At 49.2% G+C, this 21,646-nt stretch overlaps 1 protein-coding gene across 2 annotated transcripts in view; it reads right to left on the bottom strand.

Moving 5' to 3' along the window:
• ADNP (activity dependent neuroprotector homeobox) overlaps nucleotides 1–11,164 on the bottom strand; it is a 56,335-nt gene extending 45,171 nt beyond the window's left edge. Inside the window, exons 1-2 of one of the 2 annotated variants that reach the window (XM_069750887.1) lie at nucleotides 10,909–11,164; nucleotides 2,986–3,115 (exon numbers count right to left, since the gene is read on the bottom strand). The gene's annotated coding sequence lies outside the window, so the exon portion shown is untranslated. Of the gene's footprint in view, nucleotides 1–2,985; nucleotides 3,116–10,650 lie in introns of both variants that reach the window. The other variant, XM_069750886.1, reaches the window with a different exon arrangement.
• Nucleotides 11,165–21,646: the final 10,482 nt, after the last annotated feature.

Below are 21,646 nucleotides of genomic sequence, written 5' to 3' on the forward strand. Positions count from 1 at the left end.
AGAGAAAGCAGAAAGTCTGATGGAGCCGAATATGGTACAAATGAAAACATCAGGCCGACACAAAAAAACAGCCCTCACATAGCCTCATTGATGGAAAACTAAATACATTAAGTGTCTCAAAAGATGAAAACAAAAAACAGACTTTTTTTTACTTTTGATTTTTTTTCCCACTTAAAGAAAAATATGCATGTATGTTTGGAATTGCTGTGCTCATACTGACCTAGGGAAAAATGTCTCCAGGTAATTTTTACCATAAAATGAACACTGGAGAGAAAGAAAAAAAAAGTGTAATTGCATATTTTTCAGAATGTCACCCAACTTGGAGTTTCCCTCCCCAATTTTTCAGCACATTATCCAAAACTACAAGACTTTATCATACATCTTTGTCGATGGAAAAATAAAGCTGTGGCTTATGGAAGAAGAGGAGGTAAATTGCCTGGGAGTGAAGGAGTCAATAAGCCTTGAAGGAGAGTCACCTATCTCAGATATCCCACCTCTCATTCACAATATACCATGATAATGTGACTTCTATAATAGCAGCCTGTCATGTGACATCACTGATGGGCAGAGGCTGGTCATCGAGGTGACATGTCCCATGGGGGATGGTAAACAGTGAGTGAGTGGTGGGAGAAAGGAGGAAAATATAAAGGGAAGAATTTTACAAAAGATGTGGTCTTATCCACTGCACTCTCACAAGGAATGATTTGGTAAAGTTCAGCAGCTGGTGACATTTTATTTACAGCAGGGACCATGCTCATGAGATCACATACTGAACTGAAAAAATATACAGCTAGTATCTAAAGACCTTCAATACACAGACTAGCAAACCAACACGCATATCTATGGGGGCCTCCCAACTTATGTCAGGAGACAGTAGAATTTTTAGCAGCTGATCCTTTTGTTCTCCCCAGAGATAACCGGCTACAGAAATGTCTGCCAGCGGCTCTCAGAACACAAACGCTTAAGGTACCTTCACACTGAACGATATTGCTAGCGATCCATGACGTTGCAGTGTCCTGGCTAGCGATATCGTTCAGTTTGACAGGCAGCAGCGATCTGGATCCTGCTGTGCCATCGTTGGTCGGCGCAAAGTCCAGAACTTTATTTCGTCGCTGGACTCCCGCAGACATCGCTGAATCGGCGTGTGACGCCGATTCAGCGATTCACTGGTAACCAGGGTAAACATCGGGTTACTAAGTGCAGGGTCGCGCTTAGTAACCTGATGTTTACCCTGGTTAGCAGCGTAAACGTAAAAAAAAACAAACACTATATACTTACAGTCCGGTGTCTGTCCTTCGGCGCCGTGCTTCTCTGCACTGTGAGCGCCGGCCAGCCGGAAAGCAGATTACAGCGGTGATGTCACCGCTCTGCTTTCCGGCTGGCGCTCACAGACAGTGCAGAGAAGCACAGCGCCGGGGGACAGACAGCGGTAGGTAAGAATGTAGTGTTTGTTTTTTTTACGTTTACGCTGCCAACAAGGGTAAACATCGGGTTACTAAACGCGGCCCTGCGCTTAGTAACCCGATGTTTACCCTGGTTACCCGGGGACCGGCATCGTTGGTCGCTGGAGAGCTGTGTGACAGCTCTCCAGCGACCAAACAGCGACGCTGCAGCGATCGGGATCGTTGTCTAGATCGCTGCAGCGTCGCTAAATGTGACGGTACCTTTAGCCAAGCGTGCCTGTATATGGGGCAGTTGGGAAAGATTGCCATCAACCGAGTGATTGTTCAATCACCAGCTAATGTGTATGGAGGGCTAGAGTTGGTGCAAATTGAGTCACACAACATTAATCTGTAGCTAATAGAACCTCCCACCATCCGCGGCTCTTGATTATCTGGCCTAGTGTGACGTCACATTTGTTCTACTAAAAAGATGAGATTGCACCTGGCTGGCTGATCAAAAAAGAGAAGTGGATGACATCAGGTAGGAAGCGGAGATCAGGACCCCCATCCAGAAGCCACAGGCTAAAGACGGAGCCAAGGGACTGGGCCCTGAAAGATCGATTTGCACAAACTTTTATAAGGACCTTTATAGCCTGGGGCTACTGGGCCCAGGAATATGCGAGTGCTGACCAGAACAAAAGACAAGGATGTGTTCATCTTTCAGAACTGTGCCTCACATCCGTGATGGGCCTCCAATCACCCATGTTTGACAGAAATAGGAAATCTTGTGCTACATACGCTATTTTTCTTCATCAATAGAAGCCTGCTAGTGGGATCGGTCAGGATCCATTGATGTTTTTTAGTGTACTGGGCCTCGCGGTGTTGTGTTTTCTATAGGTAGAAACAGAATTCATTCTACAGCATGATTCGACCGATAAACACTAACCAGGGCAGTGGCGTCTGATCTGTGTTTTTACTTTTATAAGAAATCATGAAAGTTAAGAAGTATTAGGTCCAAGTACAAGTTATGTTTTCTGATCAGTCTAAGACCCCTGTGTATTTAGTAACAGGACTAAGCATATTATTCGTTAAACAAACTTGATGAAAGTGCTTATTGAAAAAAATAAAATAAACATCCAGGGGAAAAACAAACAAAATTGGAGATTTAATCAAAATGACAAACTTGAATATCGGACAAATCACAGAAATAAGTCACCAGATATGAAAGGATCCAACTTATAATGAAAATAACCCAACGGGGCAGTCCGAATACAACCTGAGGATATTGGGACAAGAGAGATCCAAGACCCCCACCATCCGACAAATCAGACACCAATGTTCACGACACCCGACATATAAAGAGCAGCAGGAAGACCACCACAGGCCAAGGAGACCCCACAATAACTCAGCTCCATGTGACCACAACAAAGCAGTTGTACTGAGGCTTCCCCTAAAATGCTGTGATACCAGAGAAATAAAGTTGTGCAGGACAGCGCTGAATATCCCCCACCACCCCAGAGCATTCTCTGCACAGCGCTGCCACAGTATGTGGTGCTGCTATTTCATGACATGGTGAAGCTAAATGCATGGAACAAAGACAAACCTTTTGCTCCTCAAAAAAAAATTAGATCAAGAAGGTAAAGACTGGAACCAGTGGCACAGATGTCGGGGGTGTTCACACAGCACCAGGGCGGACAGGTCACATCCATGCATCCAGTGTGCAGCGAGGCCTCCTGGAAGAGAAGTACAGACGGGTCAGTGACAGCCCACACCGGGGCCGCTGCTCCCCTCACCGAGCACTATGGCCGGCAGACAGGCCGCCTGCCTCCCTCCTCTCCGCAGTCTCTGCTGCCTTGTAGGAGGCGCTGTGCTGCAGTTCCTGCTCCAGCCTCCCCTCCCCCACACTCCGGAGCCTTACCCAGCGCACAGAATGCGCCCCCTACAGGCTTGTGGGCGCCTCTGCTGCGGTGCATGTTGGGTGGAGGCGCTTACTGCCTGTTCTTTTCCGTGCTGCACGAGCGCTCGGCGGGAGCGGCGGAGCCCGGGCAGCGGTGACGGCGGCAGTGGAGCCCGGGCGGCGGAGGGGCTCGCACCGCGCAAACGGCGGCGGAGAGCAGACGGACACATGGCCCGGCACCGAGCGCGCCTTTTCACAGCAGACTGGCCCGCCCCCGGCATTAACCCCTTCCCGGCCCGCAGCCGCATTGCTTCCCGGTGTAACTAGTTCTGCGCCAGTTACAAATCACACGTGTGCGACAATTTACATGACAATGTCACCTGATGACAGCGACCAAGGCCATCACCCGGCAGGTCAGGGTGCACCCAGCATCTAGGAGCAGAGGGGGGGATGGAGCTCTCCAAATACTCAGTACAGGAGGGGTGGGAGGTTGTGCAGCCCCCCATACAGCAACAGGAGGGGTTGGATATATCCCCCACAAAAACAGGAGCAATGCGATATAGTTCCCCCTATACAGGAGCAGTGTCATGCAGTGTCCCCCCCCTCATACGTGAGCAGTGTCATGCAGTGTCCCCCCTCATACGTGAGCAGTGTCCCCCCCTCATACGTGAGCAGTGTCATGCAGTGTCCCCCCCTCATACGTGAGCAGTGTCATGCAGTGTCCCCCCCTCATACGTGAGCAGTGTCATGCAGTGTCCCCCCCTCATACGTGAGCAGTGTCATGCAGTGTCCCCCCCTCATACGTGAGCAGTGTCATGCAGTGTCCCCCCCTCATACGTGAGCAGTGTCATGCAGTGTCCCCCCCTCATACGTGAGCAGTGTCATGCAGTGTCCCCCCCTCATACGTGAGCAGTGTCATGCAGTGTCCCCCCCTCATACGTGAGCAGTGTCATGCAGTGTCCCCCCCTCATACGTGAGCAGTGTCATGCAGTGTCCCCCCCTCATACGTGAGCAGTGTCATGCAGTGTCCCCCCCTCATACGTGAGCAGTGTCATGCAGTGTCCCCCCCCCTCATACGTGAGCAGTGTCCCCCCTCATACGTGAGCAGTGTCCCCCCCCTCATACGTGAGCAGTGTCATGCAGTGTCCCCCCCTCATACGTGAGCAGTGTCATGCAGTGTCCCCCCTCATACGTGAGCAGTGTCATGCAGTGTCCCCCCCTCATACGTGAGCAGTGTCATGCAGTGTCCCCCCCTCATACGTGAGCAGTGTCATGCAGTGTCCCCACCTCATACGTGAGCAGTGTCATGCAGTGTCCCCCCCTCATACGTGAGCAGTGTCATGCAGTGTCCCCCCTCATACGTGAGCAGTGTCATGCAGTGTCCCCCCCTCATACGTGAGCAGTGTCATGCAGTGTCCCCCCCTCATACGTGAGCAGTGTCATGCAGTGTCCCCCCCTCATACGTGAGCAGTGTCCCCCCCCTCATACGTGAGCAGTGTCCCCCCCTCATACGTGAGCAGTGTCATGCAGTGTCCCCCCCTCATACGTGAGCAGTGTCATGCAGTGTCCCCCCCTCATACGTGAGCAGTGTCATGCAGTGTCCCCCCTCATACGTGAGCAGTGTCATGCAGTGTCCCCCCCTCATACGTGAGCAGTGTCATGCAGTGTCCCCCCTCATACGTGAGCAGTGTCCCCCCTCATACGTGAGCAGTGTCATGCAGTGTCCCCCCCTCATACGTGAGCAGTGTCATGCAGTGTCCCCCCTCATACGTGAGCAGTGTCATGCAGTGTCCCCCCCTCATACCTGAGCAGTGTCATGCAGTGTCCCCCCCTCATACCTGAGCAGTGTCATGCAGTGTCCCCCCCTCATACCTGAGCAGTGTCATGCAGTGTCCCCCCCTCATACCTGAGCAGTGTCATGCAGTGTCCCCCCTCATACCTGAGCAGTGTCATGCACTGTCCCCCCTCATACCTGAGCAGTGTCATGCACTGTCCCCCCTCATACCTGAGCAGTGTCATGCAGTGTCCCCCCTCATACCTGAGCAGTGTCATGCAGTGTCCCCCCTCATACGTGAGCAGTGTCCCCTCATACGTGAGCAGTGTCATGCAGTGTCCCCCCATACGTGAGCAGTGTCATGCAGTGTCCCCCCCCTTACGTGAGCAGTGTCATGCAGTGTCCCCCCCCCATACGTGAGCAGTGTCATGCAGTGTCCCCCCTCATACGTGAGCAGTGTCATGCAGTGTCCCCCCTCATACGTGAGCAGTGTCATGCAGTGTCCCCACCTCATACGTGAGCAGTGTCATGCAGTGTCCCCACCTCATACGTGAGCAGTGTCATGCAGTGTCCCCACCTCATACGTGAGCAGTGTCATGCAGTGTCCCCACCTCATACGTGAGCAGTGTCATGCAGTGTCCCCACCTCATACGTGAGCAGTGTCATGCAGTGTCCCCACCTCATACGTGAGCAGTGTCATGCAGTGTCCCCACCTCATACGTGAGCAGTGTCATGCAGTGTCCCCCCCATACGTGAGCAGTGTCATGCAGTGTCCCCCCCTCATACGTGAGCAGTGTCATGCAGTGTCCCCCCTCATACGTGAGCAGTGTCATGCAGTGTCCCCCCTCATACGTGAGCAGTGTCATGCAGTGTGCCCCCCCTCATACGTGAGCAGTGTCATGCAGTGTCCCCACCTCATACGTGAGCAGTATCCCCTCATACGTGAGCAGTATCATGCAGTGTCCCCACCTCATACGTGAGCAGTGTCATGCAGTGTCCCCACCTCATACGTGAGCAGTGTCCCCTCATACGTGAGCAGTGTCATGCAGTGTCCCCCCCTCATACGTGAGCAGTGTCCCCTCATACGTGAGCAGTGTCATACAGTGTCCCCCCCCCCCCCCCTCATACGTGAGCAGTGTCCCCTCAAACGTGAGCAGTGTCATGCAGTGTCCCCCTCATATGCGAGCGACGAATTGTCATCCTTCACCCTACAGGGGAGCGGCATAAGCGTAATGTAATGCCCCCCATAGGGGAGCAGCGTAATGTTGTGTACCCCCATGTACAGGAGGGTGCTGGGGATGTAGTGTCCCGCGTGCAGGAGGGTGCTGGGGATGTAGTGTCCCGCGTGCAGGAGGGTGCTGGGGATGTAGTGTCCCGCGTGCAGGAGGGTGCTGGGGATGTAGTGTCCCGCGTGCAGGAGGGTGCTGGGGATGTAGTGTCCCGCGTGCAGGAGGGTGCTGGGGATGTAGTGTCCCGCGTGCAGGAGGGTGCTGGGGATGTAGTGTCCCGCGTGCAGGAGGGTGCTGGGGATGTAGTGTCCCGCGTGCAGGAGGGTGCTGGGGATGTAGTGTCCCGCGTGCAGGAGGGTGCTGGGGATGTAGTGTCCCGCGTGCAGGAGGGTGCTGGGGATGTAGTGTCCCGCGTGCAGGAGGGTGCTGGGGATGTAGTGTCCCGCGTGCAGGAGGGTGCTGGGGATGTAGTGTCCCGCGTGCAGGAGGGTGCTGGGGATGTAGTGTCCCGCGTGCAGGAGGGTGCTGGGGATGTAGTGTCCCGCGTGCAGGAGGGTGCTGGGGATGTAGTGTCCCGCGTGCAGGAGGGTGCTGGGGATGTAGTGTCCCGCGTGCAGGAGGGTGCTGGGGATGTAGTGTCCCGCGTGCAGGAGGGTGCTGGGGATGTAGTGTCCCGCGTGCAGGAGGGTGCTGGGGATGTAGTGTCCCGCGTGCAGGAGGGTGCTGGGGATGTAGTGTCCCGCGTGCAGGAGGGTGCTGGGGATGTAGTGTCCCGCGTGCAGGAGGGTGCTGGGGATGTAGTGTCCCGCGTGCAGGAGGGTGCTGGGGATGTAGTGTCCCGCGTGCAGGAGGGTGCTGGGGATGTAGTGTCCCGCGTGCAGGAGGGTGCTGGGGATGTAGTGTCCCGCGTGCAGGAGGGTGCTGGGGATGTAGTGTCCCGCGTGCAGGAGGGTGCTGGGGATGTAGTGTCCCGCGTGCAGGAGGGTGCTGGGGATGTAGTGTCCCGCGTGCAGGAGGGTGCTGGGGATGTAGTGTCCCGCGTGCAGGAGGGTGCTGGGGATGTAGTGTCCCGCGTGCAGGAGGGTGCTGGGGATGTAGTGTCCCGCGTGCAGGAGGGTGCTGGGGATGTAGTGTCCCGCGTGCAGGAGGGTGCTGGGGATGTAGTGTCCCGCGTGCAGGAGGGTGCTGGGGATGTAGTGTCCCGCGTGCAGGAGGGTGCTGGGGATGTAGTGTCCCGCGTGCAGGAGGGTGCTGGGGATGTAGTGTCCCGCGTGCAGGAGGGTGCTGGGGATGTAGTGTCCCGCGTGCAGGAGGGTGCTGGGGATGTAGTGTCCCGCGTGCAGGAGGGTGCTGGGGATGTAGTGTCCCGCGTGCAGGAGGGTGCTGGGGATGTAGTGTCCCGCGTGCAGGAGGGTGCTGGGGATGTAGTGTCCCGCGTGCAGGAGGGTGCTGGGGATGTAGTGTCCCGCGTGCAGGAGGGTGCTGGGGATGTAGTGTCCCGCGTGCAGGAGGGTGCTGGGGATGTAGTGTCCCGCGTGCAGGAGGGTGCTGGGGATGTAGTGTCCCGCGTGCAGGAGGGTGCTGGGGATGTAGTGTCCCGCGTGCAGGAGGGTGCTGGGGATGTAGTGTCCCGCGTGCAGGAGGGTGCTGGGGATGTAGTGTCCCGCGTGCAGGAGGGTGCTGGGGATGTAGTGTCCCGCGTGCAGGAGGGTGCTGGGGATGTAGTGTCCCGCATACAGGAGGAGGGGGGGGGGGGATGTAGTGTCCCGCATACAGGAGGAGGGGGGGGGGGGATGTAGTGTCCCGCATACAGGAGGAGGGGGGGGATGTAGTGTCCCGTATACAGGAGGAGGGGGGGGGGGGGGATGTAGTGTCCCGTATACAGGAGGAGGGGGGGGGATGTAGTGTCGCGTATACAGGAGGGGGATGTAGTGTCCCGTATACAGGAGGGGGGTGTAGTGTCCCGTATACAGGAGAGGGGGGGATGTAGTGTCCCGTATACAGGAGGGGGGTGTAGTGTCCCGTATACAGGAGAGGGGGGGGATGTAGTGTCCCGTATACAGGAGGGGGGTGTAGTGTCCCATATACAGGAGGGGGGGGTTGTAGTGTCCCGTATACAGGAGGGGGGGGATGTAGTGTCCCGTATACAGGAGGAGGGGGGGGGGGATGTAGTGTCCCGTATACAGGAGGAGGGGGGGGATGTAGTGTCCCGTATACAGGAGGAGGGGGGGGGATGTAGTGTCCCGTATACAGGAGGAGGGGGGGGGATGTAGTGTCCCGTATACAGGAGGGGGGTGATGTAGTGTCCCGTATACAGGAGAGGGGGGGGATGTAGTGTCCCGTATACAGGAGGGGGGGGGATGTAGTGTCCCGTATACAGGAGGGGGGGGAGATGTAGTGTCCCGAATACAGGAGGGGGGTGTAGTGTCCCGTATACAGGAGAGGGGGGGATGTAGTGTCCCGTATACAGGAGAGGGGGGATGTAGTGTCCCGTATACAGGAGAGGGGGGATGTAGTGTCCCGTATACAGGAGAGGGGGGATGTAGTGTCCCGTATACAGGAGAGGGGGGATGTAGTGTCCCGTATACAGGAGGGGGGGGGGATGTAGTGTCCCGTATACAGGAGGGGGGTGTAGTGTCCCGATGTGACATGGTGTCCGCCGCCTGCAGACACACACTGCACTCCTCATACTGGGGATGATATATATTACTCTGCGCACAGCCCCTGAATGTGAGGAGACACAGGCAGTGTCCCGTATACAGGAGGAGGGGGGGGATGTAGTGTCCCGTATACAGGAGGAGGGGGGGATGTAGTGTCCCGTATACAGGAGGAGGGGGGGATGTAGTGTCCCGTATACAGGAGGAGGGGGGGGGGATGTAGTGTCCCGTATACAGGAGGGGGGGGATGTAGTGTCCCGTATACAGGAGGGGGGGGATGTAGTGTCGCGTATACAGGAGGGGGGGGGATGTAGTGTCCCGTATACAGGAGGGGAGGGGGATGTAGTGTCCCGTATACAGGAGGGGAGGGGGGGATGTAGTGTCCCGTATACAGGAGGGGAGGGGGGGATGTAGTGTCCCGTATACAGGAGGAGGGGGGATGTAGTGTCCCGTATACAGGAGGAGGGGGGGGATGTAGTGTCCCGTATACAGGAGGAGGGGGGGGATGTAGTGTCCCGTATACAGGAGGAGGGGGGGGATGTAGTGTCCCGTATACAGGAGGAGGGGGGGGGGGATGTAGTGTCCCGTATACAGGAGGAGGGGGGGGATGTAGTGTCGCGTATACAGGAGGGGGGGGGATGTAGTGTCCCGTATACAGGAGGGGGGTGTAGTGTCCCGTATACAGGAGAGGGGGGGGATGTAGTGTCCCGTATACAGGAGGAGGGGGGGGGATGTAGTGTCCCGTATACAGGAGGGGGGTGATGTAGTGTCCCGTATACAGGAGAGGGGGGATGTAGTGTCCCGTATACAGGAGAGGGGGGGATGTAGTGTCCCGTATACAGGAGGGGGGTGTAGTGTCCCATATACAGGAGGGGGGGGTTGTAGTGTCCCGTATACAGGAGGGGGGGGGATGTAGTGTCCCGTATACAGGAGGAGGGGGGGGGATGTAGTGTCCCGTATACAGGAGGAGGGGGGGGATGTAGTTTCCCGTATACAGGAGGAGGGGGGGGATGTAGTGTCCCGTATACAGGAGGAGGGGGGGGGGATGTAGTGTCCCGTATACAGGAGGGGGGTGATGTAGTGTCCCGTATACAGGAGAGGGGGGGGATGTAGTGTTCCGTATACAGGAGGAGGGGGGGATGTAGTGTCCCGTATACAGGAGGAGGGGGGGATGTAGTGTCCCGTATACAGGAGGGGGGTGTAGTGTCCCGTATACAGGAGAGGGGGGGATGTAGTGTCCCGTATACAGGAGAGGGGGGGATGTAGTGTCCCGTATACAGGAGAGGGGGGATGTAGTGTCCCGTATACAGGAGAGGGGGGATGTAGTGTCCCGTATACAGGAGAGGGGGGATGTAGTGTCCCGTATACAGGAGAGGGGGGATGTAGTGTCCCGTATACAGGAGAGGGGGGATGTAGTGTCCCGTATACAGGAGGAGGGGGGATGTAGTGTCCCGTATACAGGAGGGGGGTGTAGTGTCCCGATGTGACATGGTGTCCGCCGCCTGCAGACACACACTGCACTCCTCATACTGGGGATGATATATATTACTCTGCGCACAGCCCCTGAATGTGAGGAGACACAGGCTACATACAAGTGTATACATGTTCCTCCTATGTATGGGGGGCTCCTGCTATCGGAGCGCCGGTACACGCTGGTTCCGGGGCTCCTGCTCCCGGGGCGCCGCTCCCCTCCTCCCGGGCCCCTACGTACCTCCGGTGGTCGGCTGTCAGGCTCCCCCTCACCGGCCGGCAGGAAGGGGGTGGCAGGCCGTGGCGGGAGATGAGGAGGAGGATGAGGCGGGAGCCGGCGGCCGGGGTCCTCCTCCAGACAATACACCGCGGTAGTACGATCCTGCCCTGGCCAAAATGGCGTCCGAGAAAGATCGGATGTGGCGTCAGCGGCTCATTAGCATGTGGGGGGGACTCATTGTCCGTGAGGGGAGCGAGGAGAGCCCGGGAAAACACAAACCTTTCCGGCCTGGCGGGAGCTCCCGGGATGCGGTTCCGTCTGCTGTTGAGGATTGCGGGAAGCTCTTTGTCCTGGAGCCGAAAGCGAGAGGACGGCGCCGACAGCTGCACACAGCCTCCAGTAGGGGGCGCCTCACTCTGACGGAAGGATACGAGGAGATGATGTGAAATCACGGCGGGGTTCAGTGTGTGCTGTGTTTTTCCCTCTTCTCTGTAGCATATCCTTCCGCTGCCGGGGCTACATGCTGGAGCTGGTCACATGGTGCTGGGTGCTCAGTGCTGCAGCCATGCGGTCAGGGCGAGGATTGCAGACTCAGGGCCCCCATTTCCTGCTCTGTGCAGCATGCAGCTCAAACAATGGCCATCAGCAGTACTGCCTGGGACCCTGACTCCTGCTCCTATGCTGCCCTAGGGTCCCCCATATTGGCCAGGGGCCACTGAAAGAACACAACCAACACCACCACCATCACCAATGATATGGTTGGGTTTTTTATCCAACCAGATACATTTTGACCAATGTTTAGGCCTACAGACCCAATTTGCCAAAGTCAAATTTGGAGGACCATTGGTTCTATGACGCTATTGGTGTAGCTACTGCTGCAGCTCTTCTTGGGATCCTAGACGTGAGGCGTCATCCTGGTTATGACTGTGATTTTCTTCAGGCTATGTACCTAGTACCAGAAACACGTTGTGCTGGCCAGCACTACGGCTTCTGCAAAAGTGTTTGGCCATGACATAGTGTCTACCCAAAAACCATAAGAGAAATATATCAGCTTTCTACCGGAAATAAGTCTCATGTCCATCAGGTCAACTGTTATACCTGACATGGCCATTGACAAGAATGGCGCTGTTCCTCGTGCCGCCGCTCTTCTATAGATAGGTAGACGCCGGTCAGCATTGGTTGCGTGCTGGGAGTAGCCTGTAATTAGCGCATGAGGTCATATAAGGAGCCACTGAGTCTTCGCTAGTGCGTCTGTCCTCTTAGCAGCAGCCGGGGTCTTCCTCTACTAGCGCTGATCTCAATAATACCCACGCTCCCATCCATCTCAGTAACAGAGGAAATATTCCCAAGTCCCAACCTAAGAGACTGTATTTATTCAGCTTCTCTCACATCAATTAAACATTATAAATTACTATGAACTTCAATGAAAAGTTCCCACAGGTAATGTGGACGTCCCATTGGGGTAATGGACACTCTTCGAACTTGAGACCCTTTCTCTATGACAGTGCTGGGATCAGGGAGCGGTAATCGGAGCGTTATGTGTAATAATTACTTGTGGCATTATGTATGTTCCCACTGGCATCATATCTATGGCCACTACGTATTCTAGCACTGTATGGCTAGGTAGGAGTGAGGGGTGAGTGAGGCCTATGGTCTCTGTGCACCTCTCTGATTAATGCCCTTGCCTAGGCTGACAGTTTTGGTGGGCGGCCCTCTCTTGGCAGGTTTGTTGTACCATGTTCTTTCCATTTGATGATAATGGATTTGATGGTGCTCCAGAGATCATCAGAGATTTGGATATTTTTTATAACCCAACCCTGACTTGAACTTCTCAACAACTTTGTCCCTGACTTGTTTGGAGATCTCCTTGGTCTTCATGGTGGTGTTTGCTTAGTGATGTCTCTCATTAATCGTGTTGCAGCCTCTGTTGTCTTTCAGAAAAGGTGTATATACTACAGACTGTGTGACACTTAGATTGCACACAGGTGGACTTCCTTGCACCAGAAATTTCTAGGGGCTTCATCGCAAAAGGGGTTAATATTGGCACATGCCAAATCTTATTTGATCCCATAAATGTAATTTATGCCTATATTTTTCACACTTCACGTCAACAACTTAGACTATCTAGTGCTGATGCATCACACACAAATCGGCTAAAAAAATATTTAAACACAAGTTGTAATTTATCAAAATAGGTAAAAAGCTAAGGGGGTGTTGAATACTTTTACAAGCCATGGTATGTGGGCACTGTATGTTTCTTCATAAGAGTAGTGTATGGCACCATTTATGCAGGCGCTGCATGATGCTTAACATGAGCAGCGTACGGCACTATTCATGTGGGCACTGCATGACCCTCATATGAGCAGGGTATGGCACTATTCATGTAGGGAATGCGTGTCATTAAATCAGCACAATAGATGTATTGAACAATAATTTCTAGACGTTCATTAGAATTGGTAGCAAAAAAGTAGGAATAAAATGTAACCTTTAATATACTCGATAAAAACACACTAGTTGAGGATGCAAAAAACACCCACAAAAAACATAGTGTGTAAACAGCTACATTTTTCATAAAATGTCATATCAGTGGGTATAGATATGACTCCATATAAAAAGGAGGTCTTGGGTCCTAAATATACGCCCTAAGTATAGTAAATTCACCATCAAATAAAGATAGGAACAATCTCACCCATGTTAGAGGCGAAGAAGAGCCGCAAATAGTATCCCAGAAATAAAGAATCCAGTCATTTTTATCCCAGGAGCGTTGAATTTTCTATACTAAGGGCATATATATATAGGACCCAAGACCTCCTGTTGTGAGAATGAAGAAGTAACATATAGAGCAGCCATGACTTCATATGTCCTAAGATCGCCTTTATCAACTTTAATACTGAATATCTAAAGGTATTTGCTGACTTCCAGATGTTTTTCAGTGATCATATAACATACCAACATCCAATAATGATTCTACCTATATAAAAGTAAGTGCCCCCTTATATATCATAGCTTGATGTATGAATAGATGTGATTTTTGCATATTTCTCATGTTGACTACAGTTTTGGATGTGTGGCTTAATTTTTTCAAGCTTGCGCCAAATTTCTAAATCTCATGTGACACATTCTACTTGTAAAATTGTCAGTCACCCTACTGACAAATTTTTAATTAAGGGTAAATTGAGCAAAATCGGCCCTTTGTTTATTTTTTTAAACTTTTTTACAGCATTAGGTGTCAATGAGTGTCATAGAAACTATTAAAATCTCTAAGCCCCTTGTGAAGGGGCACTGACCCCCTCTCTCTACTTCCCTCTCACATAGATTTCCAGTGAGGAAGCAAATAGCTTACAGTATGAGCCTCTTGGAATAGGCTGTACAATGGACAGAAGGAAGTAGGAATTTATACAGTATATAGTTGTGAAGTAAACCATCCTAATTAAAATGAAGGCAGTCCCTTTAGGACAAAGTGCCCCTGCAGTGAAAAAAGGGATTGTGCGAGGATAAAGAGTTATATATTAGACAAATCATTAAGGCAGGAAAAGGTGTTTTCAAAAGTTGGAACACAGGTACCTGTGTTTACACATAGACAGATACATGGAAGAGCCTCTTTTGTCTCCAGGAACTGCATCCTGAATTTAAATGACACCTAGGTTCTCTCAGAGGAAACATTATATATTTACAATAGATGGCTGTGTCTGAAAGAAAATTCTGAATATTGGAGTTTGTTTATATCCGATAGTGATGGAACATACATTTTCAGCTTCAGGTCTAAACAGAGAAGAAGATGCGTGCATTTTCATAACAGTAACACCTGACTATGAGCCCCAAATCCATAGTGGCCAGATAAATGACAAAAGTCATGTTTGGTCTCTGGGTAACAGTAAAATCCATATAAAACATATATTGGTGATCTCGAACTTCTGCGATCATCAGAAGTGAAGTTATCTCATAAGTTAAAAATGTAATAAAATCCTGAAGGGCTGAGGACATCCCACAACCCGGCCCACGTGAGGTCATCACGTGGGCATTTAGGAAGGGAGTTAACTCAGGTACTGATAAATGGTCAAGACAAAGTATGATCTGTGTTCAATGCCGAGAAAGATACACACCAGTGTAGGCTTGAACCCATTAATGAGCATTTTCAGTCGGATTGCTTCCATCCACTAAGCTGAATCATCTCTGTGATTCCCCTTTGTAAATTTTTTAAAATTGTATTTTTTGGATTAAATATAAAATTTAATAGTTCTGTTCCTTTTGATCTGTAACCCGCACCCCGAAGCCATATGCTACCAGAACCTGAACCAGACCTCTATAAAAGACTGGTGGCAGCGAGTAGTCTGCAGTTATCATGGAGTTTGCAGTGAGTGTATCAGAGGTTTGTACACATATTCCATGCGTTAGAATTGGAGGACTATATACCATATACCATACCATACGCTCACTGTTAGTTTCTCAATAACCGACCTATTCGTGGGAGTGGTGGGATGGCTTTTGCATTTTTTTTTTTAATCAAAAAACATGTTAACTAAGTACCCTATATTATTTTCATGCACAATTGCGGTTTATTTATTTACTGCAGGGTATTCGTGAAAACAGCCTGTGGCCTCCTCCATGGATCGTAGCTCAATTGCGTAATTGTCTGGATGATAGGGGGGCAGCACAGAACTCCAAAGATAACAGCGAGTGGATATGGGATACAACTCCTCTGGCTGTGATCAAATTGGTGGCAGCGGTGGGATTCTGACTGACCCCTCCGGTGTCCCCTCGACAGTGAGCATGCCCCAAAATACAGCAGAAAATTCTCTTATATCCATGCGTCAGTTTTCTACATTTAGTATATTAAGAAACGTTCCCCCTCCCTTTCAATATCTGGCTGAAAGTAAAAGTGAAGGTTAGCAAAACATTTCATACCAGATGTATTGGCTGTGTGCTAATGTGCTATAGGTTGGGGAAAGATTTGATGATCTACCTCATAAAATTTTCACCATGAAACTCTATGGATCAGAATCAGTATGCTTCAAATCTGGTGCTCAAATAGGGACCCAAGGCTAGATCCGAAATAATCAGGATATGGATGGGAAATCCACATGGTGGCCCAATTACTCATGTAGAGCTACTTGAGCTGCAAAGAACAAAATACCATCAGAACATGAGGGGGATAAAAATTGGAAAGCTGGACATTATCAAGAGGGAAATGGAAAGGGCGAATGCGGACCTAGTGGAAGTCAGTGAATGACATTGGAGGATTTCAGCTCAGACAACTATGCCATTTAATAATCTCACAAGACAAAAAGAAGAGCTGCCACTGTCACCAACAAAAGGATTGCAAGTTGCATACAGACCCCCTCCCCCTAGTAGATCAGTTATGTGATCATGTCCATCCACATCAGAGGGAAACCTGAATGTGACTATTATCTAAGTCTATGCACCAACAGCAGGTGCATTAGAGCAGGACATTTAGGACTTCTACGCACAGGTCCAGGGTACACTCAACGGAACCCCAAGAAGGATATTCCCTACATTATAGGTGACTTCAATGTCAAAGTTGGAGAAGAAGAGGATGCATGAATGATGGTCAGATATGGCTTAGGGAAGAGGAATGAAGCTGGGGACTACCTTGTGCAGTTATGCCATGAGAACAAGCTTAGAATCACCACCACATAGTTCACCCAGCCGAAGTGATGCCTCCAAGCGTGGAAATCTTCAAATGGACAGCATTGCAACCAGATTGACTACATTCTCTCTTATCAACAAAAATAGAAGGGATCAATTTTCTCTGCAAAAACACTACCAAGCGCAGATGATGGGTCTGATCACCAACTCCTAGTAGCCAAAATCAGTGTCCAACTAAGCAAGATGAAGCATATAGCCATGCAGAGAAAGATTGATGTCAGTAAGATCCCTCCGCAGTATACAATCAAAGTAACAGGTTCAACCTGCTTAGGCAAGAAGGGGGCCCAGAAGAATTGTGAGTAGAGGAAGAAGGAATCATTACTGAAACTGCTCAAGAGCATGTGCCATACAAAAAGCCAATATGTGGTAGGAATTGGTTAACTGCATTCACCCTCCGGATCGCTAGTAAGTGGAGAGAAGCCAAGGCTTCAGGTAGCTTGAATGAGGCAAGGCGACTCAATGCTGATTTCCAAAGAGAAAAGGTCTATAATGGAGGTCACAAAATGGAATTATTTGCCATAATAAAAAAACAAGAACAAGGTGCACTACCCAATAATTATAAATATTATGAGGAACGGGGTGCAATATCAGTGGAGAACCTGGAACATGCAAAAATTGACAAAAGAACCACTGTAGGATATGCACACCACCAATGTTATAATAACACAAAAACTTTATTAACAATTGAAGCTAAAAACCTAATTAAAGCCATGTGGGTCCCCCCCCATGCAATGTACATATTACATTGGTAACAGTTGATGGGCCCTAGAAGATACATGCCCCTAATGCATCAAACATGACAATAAATACAGCAGCATGATTAAAATAGAAATAAAAATATATGTATCACATCACCCCTGACGAAGCTGTTCTGTTGACGGCGATACGCGTGGGGTAATGTTCTCCTCCCCCCCTTGCTCCTCTTCTCCCTTGCTCCCCATCTAGGATGGGTTCCAGGTGGCCACTTGTTTCTCTCATGCAGGGCCCATGTTGGAGGTTCAGCGAGGTGCGATTGCAGCACCTAGTTATTTAGCTTGCACCCTAGGGCTAGTCTTTTGCCCAGCAGTATAGGCATTGCTGTGACATGTGTTTGCCTGGTGTCATTCATTCATTTGCGTGTGTTGCCTGGTCTACTTTATAACATTGTGATACATACTGTATATTTAAAGGGATAAGTATTGTGTCTACCACATACTAGGATTTTGATAATTATTTCTATTTTAATTATGCTGCTGTATTTATTGTCATGTTTGATGCATTAGGGGCATGTATCTTCTAGGGCCCATCAACTGTTACCAATGTGGTATGTAGATTGCATGGGGGGGACCACAATGGTTTTAATTATTTTTTAACCTTCAAATGTTATTAAAAATTTTTCCTTTTATTATAACATTGGTGGTGTACATATCCTACAGTGGCATTTTTTTATCTTTTTGCATATTATTTGCCATAATGACAAAAGGGAAGAAGCAGCCTTTCTTGGCACGCAAAACAACCAATCAAGAACGTGATGGGAATTAAATTAGCGACCAAGAGGACATCAAGCAGATATGGAAGTAATACACAGCAAAACTATATGCTAGCACCAGCAATGACCATCAGTCTAAAAGGAACCAAAATTACACATATTGGAAAGTGAAGTGGATTGGGCACTGAGGCAGCTGCCATTCAACAAAGCACCTGACATTGATGATATCACTGCTCAAACTAGACCAAAGACCCACACTGACAGCACTATGCCAGAAGATCTGGAGGACATACACATGGCCAAAGGTCTGGAAAAATCAGTTTTCAGATCAGTGACGAAGAAGGTCAATGACAGGGACTGTGCCAACTATAGAACAATCGTCTTCATCCTCCATACCTGCAAACTGTTTCTAAAATTAATTCAGAAGCGTTTGGGTAACATCCGTGATAGAGAACTCCTTAACACCCAACCTGATTTCATGAGGACCCATGATCATATTGTAAACCTGAGATGGATCATAGAAAAGACGAGGGAGTACCATAAGAGGCTCTACGTGTGCTTCATCTAATATATAATTGCCTAGAATACTACTTCCTGCAATTTGTGCCAACTTCCGTGGCTTTGTCCGGAGCTAATGTCCGGAGCTAATGTCCGGAGCTAATGTCCGGAGCTAATGTCCGGAGATAAGTGACGTCAACAGTGTCCAGTGTCTGATTGGTTGCCGCCTGCTGCGAGCGACCAATCAGAAACGTGCCGTACTGTGACACACTCCGCCCGCCATTTTGGTGTGATTTTTTAATTTTTACCTCACAGCAAGTTTCTACTGCGTGGAGGCGGGCCCAGTGACGTTGCTCTTCAAGCTCCTGCCGAATTTCGTCAAAAAAATGATAATACCATTTACCAAAACTATATATATTTAGTTGTGAAGTGGTTCAGTGACATTTTCACACCAATTTTGAACTTTTGTTTGGTGTTTTCTCCATATACTGCCTATTATTCACTGACTGTTATACTGAGAGACTGCCGTTTATTAACCTCTTCTTTGCCACATTGGGTATATTGCTCTATTATTTGCCACATAAGGACATTGTCCATTATTGCCCAGCAATTTCTCTGCAATATAAACTGCCTATTTATTAATATCTGCATTCCTGCAAAGAACTATTGCCTATTATTAACTGGCTATTTTCGCAAAGAACCGTTGTTGTGGCATTTGCCACAACACGCAAAGTTGTCGTCTGATGTCTTTCATCCCTCCCCTCATAAGCATGTTCATGGATCCTGTGTAACTGTACCTTAAGTAACAAGAATTGTCAAGAGCTGGTGAGTGCAGCCATTTTTTGTTCTTTCTTACTATTATTTATTAATTGTATTATTCTTACATTTGAATAAATAAAGTATATATGGATTCTAGACTCCCGATTCTTTAGAATCGGGCTGCCATCTAGTTTAATATATCAAGGCTTTTTATTGTGTTGAGCATGATAATCCTAGGGAAGCGCTGGGCGAAGCAATGTTTTGGCACACGTGATTTGGTTAATCAAGTCACTCTACGATGATCAGGAAGCTACAGTGCAAACCAGGTGTGAAGAAATCGAATGGTTCAAGATACAGTTAGGGCCAGAAACATTTGGACAGTGACACAAGTTTTGTTATTTTAGCTGTTTACAAAAACATGTTCAGAAATACAATTATATATATAATATGGGCTGAAAGTGCACACTCCCAGCTGCAATATGATAGTTTCCACATCCAAATCGGAGAAAGGGTTTAGGAATCATAGCTCTGTAATGCATAGCGTCCTCTTTTTCAAGGGACCAAAAGTAATTGGACAATGGACTCTAAGGGCTGCAATTAACTCTGAAGGCGTCTCCCTCGTTAACCTGTAATCAATGAAGTAGTTAAAAGGTCAGGGGTGGATTCCAGGTGTGTGGTTTTGCATTTGGAAGCTGTTGCTGTGAGCAGACAACATGCGGTCAAAGGAACTCTCAATTGAGGTGAAGCAGAACATCCTGAGGCTGAAAAAAAATAAAAAATCCATCAGAGAGATAGCAGACATGCTTGGAGTAGCAAAATCAACAGTTGGGTACATTCTGAGAAAAAAGGAATTGACTGGTGAGCTTGGGAACTCAAAAAGGCCTGGGCGTCCACGGATGACAACAGTGGTGGATGATCGCCGCATACTTAATTTGGTGAAGAAGGACCCGTTCACAACATCAACTGAAGTCCAGAACACTCTCAGTGAAGTAGGTGTATCTGTCTCTAAGTCAACAGTAAAGAGAAGACTCCATGACAGTAAATACAAAGGGTTCACATCTAGATGCAAACCATTCATCAATACCAAAAATAGACAGGCCAGAGTTAAATTTGCAGAAAAACACCTCAAGAAGCCAGCTCAGTTCTGGAAAAGTATTCTATGGACAGATGAGACAAAGATCAACCTGTACCAGAATGATGGGAAGAAAAAAGTTTGGAGAAGAAAGGGAACGGCACATGATCCAAGGCACACCACATCCTCTGTAAAACATGGTGGAGGCAACGTGATGGCATGGGCATTCATGGCTTTCAATGGCACTGGGTCACTTGTGTTTATTGATGACATAAGAGCAGACAAGAGTAGCCGGATGAATTCTGAAGTGTACCGGGATATACTTTCAGCCCAGATTCAGCCAAATGCTGCAAAGTTGATTGGACGGCGCTTCATAGTACAGATGGACAATGACCCCAAGCATACATCCAAAGCTACCCAGGAGTTCATGAGTGCCAAAAAGTGGAACATTCTGCAATGGCCAAGTCAATCTCCAGATCTAAACCCAATTGAGCATGCATTTCACTTGCTCAAATCCAGACTTAAGACGGAAAGACCCACAAACAAGCAAGACCTGAAGGCTGCGGCTGTAAAGGCCTGGCAAAGCATTAAGAAGGAGGAAACCCAGCGTTTGGTGATGTCCATGGGTTCCAGACTTAAGGCAGTGATTGCCTCCAAAGGATTTGCAACAAAATATTGAAAATAAAAATATTTTGTTTGGGTTATGTTTATTTGTCCAATTACTTTTGACCTCCTAAAATGTGGAGTGTTTGTAAAGAAATGTGTACAATTCCTACATTTTCTATCAGATATTTTTGTTCAACCCTTCAAATTAAACGTTACAATCTGCACTTGAATTCTGTTGTAGAGGTTTCATTTCAAATCCAATGTGGTGGCATGCAGAGCCCAACTCGCGAAAATTGTGTCACTGTCCAAATATTTCTGGCCCTAACTGTAAAAAAGGACATAAAACGATGCACCCTCTCTTTTTCTTTTGTTAATTCTGAAGTAATCATGAGGAAGCTGGATTTGGATGATGTAGTGTAGCGGTATCCACACTGTGCAGTGATGAGGCAGTAACCCAGTAAAGTTCAAAACAAAAGTCTCTTTAACCCCTTCATGCCGCAGCCCTTTTTCGTTTTTGCTTTTTCGTTTTCGCTCTCCTCCTTCCCAGAGCCATAACTTTTTTATTTTTCCATCAATATGGCCATGTGAAGGCTTATTTTTGCGGGATGAGTTGTACTTTTGAACTACACCATTGGTTTTACCATGCCTTGTACTAGAAAACGGGAAAACAATTCAAAGTGTGGTGAAATTGCAAAAAAAGTGCAATCCCACACTTGTTTTTTGTTTGGCTTTTTTGCTAGGTTCACTAAATGCTAAAACTGACCTGCCATTGTGATTCTCTAGGTCATTACGAGTTCATAGACACCTAACATATCTAGGTAATTTTTTTATTTAAGTGGTGAAAAAAAATTCAAAACTTTGCTAAAAAAAAAGTGTGCCATTTTCCGATACCCATAGCGTCTCCATTTTTCGGGATCTCGGGTCGGTTGAGGGTTTATTTTTTGTGT

The sequence above is a fragment of the Ranitomeya imitator genome, chromosome 2 (assembly GCF_032444005.1).
Source record: "Ranitomeya imitator isolate aRanImi1 chromosome 2, aRanImi1.pri, whole genome shotgun sequence".
In the NCBI taxonomy this organism is placed as follows: Eukaryota; Metazoa; Chordata; class Amphibia; order Anura; family Dendrobatidae; genus Ranitomeya; species Ranitomeya imitator.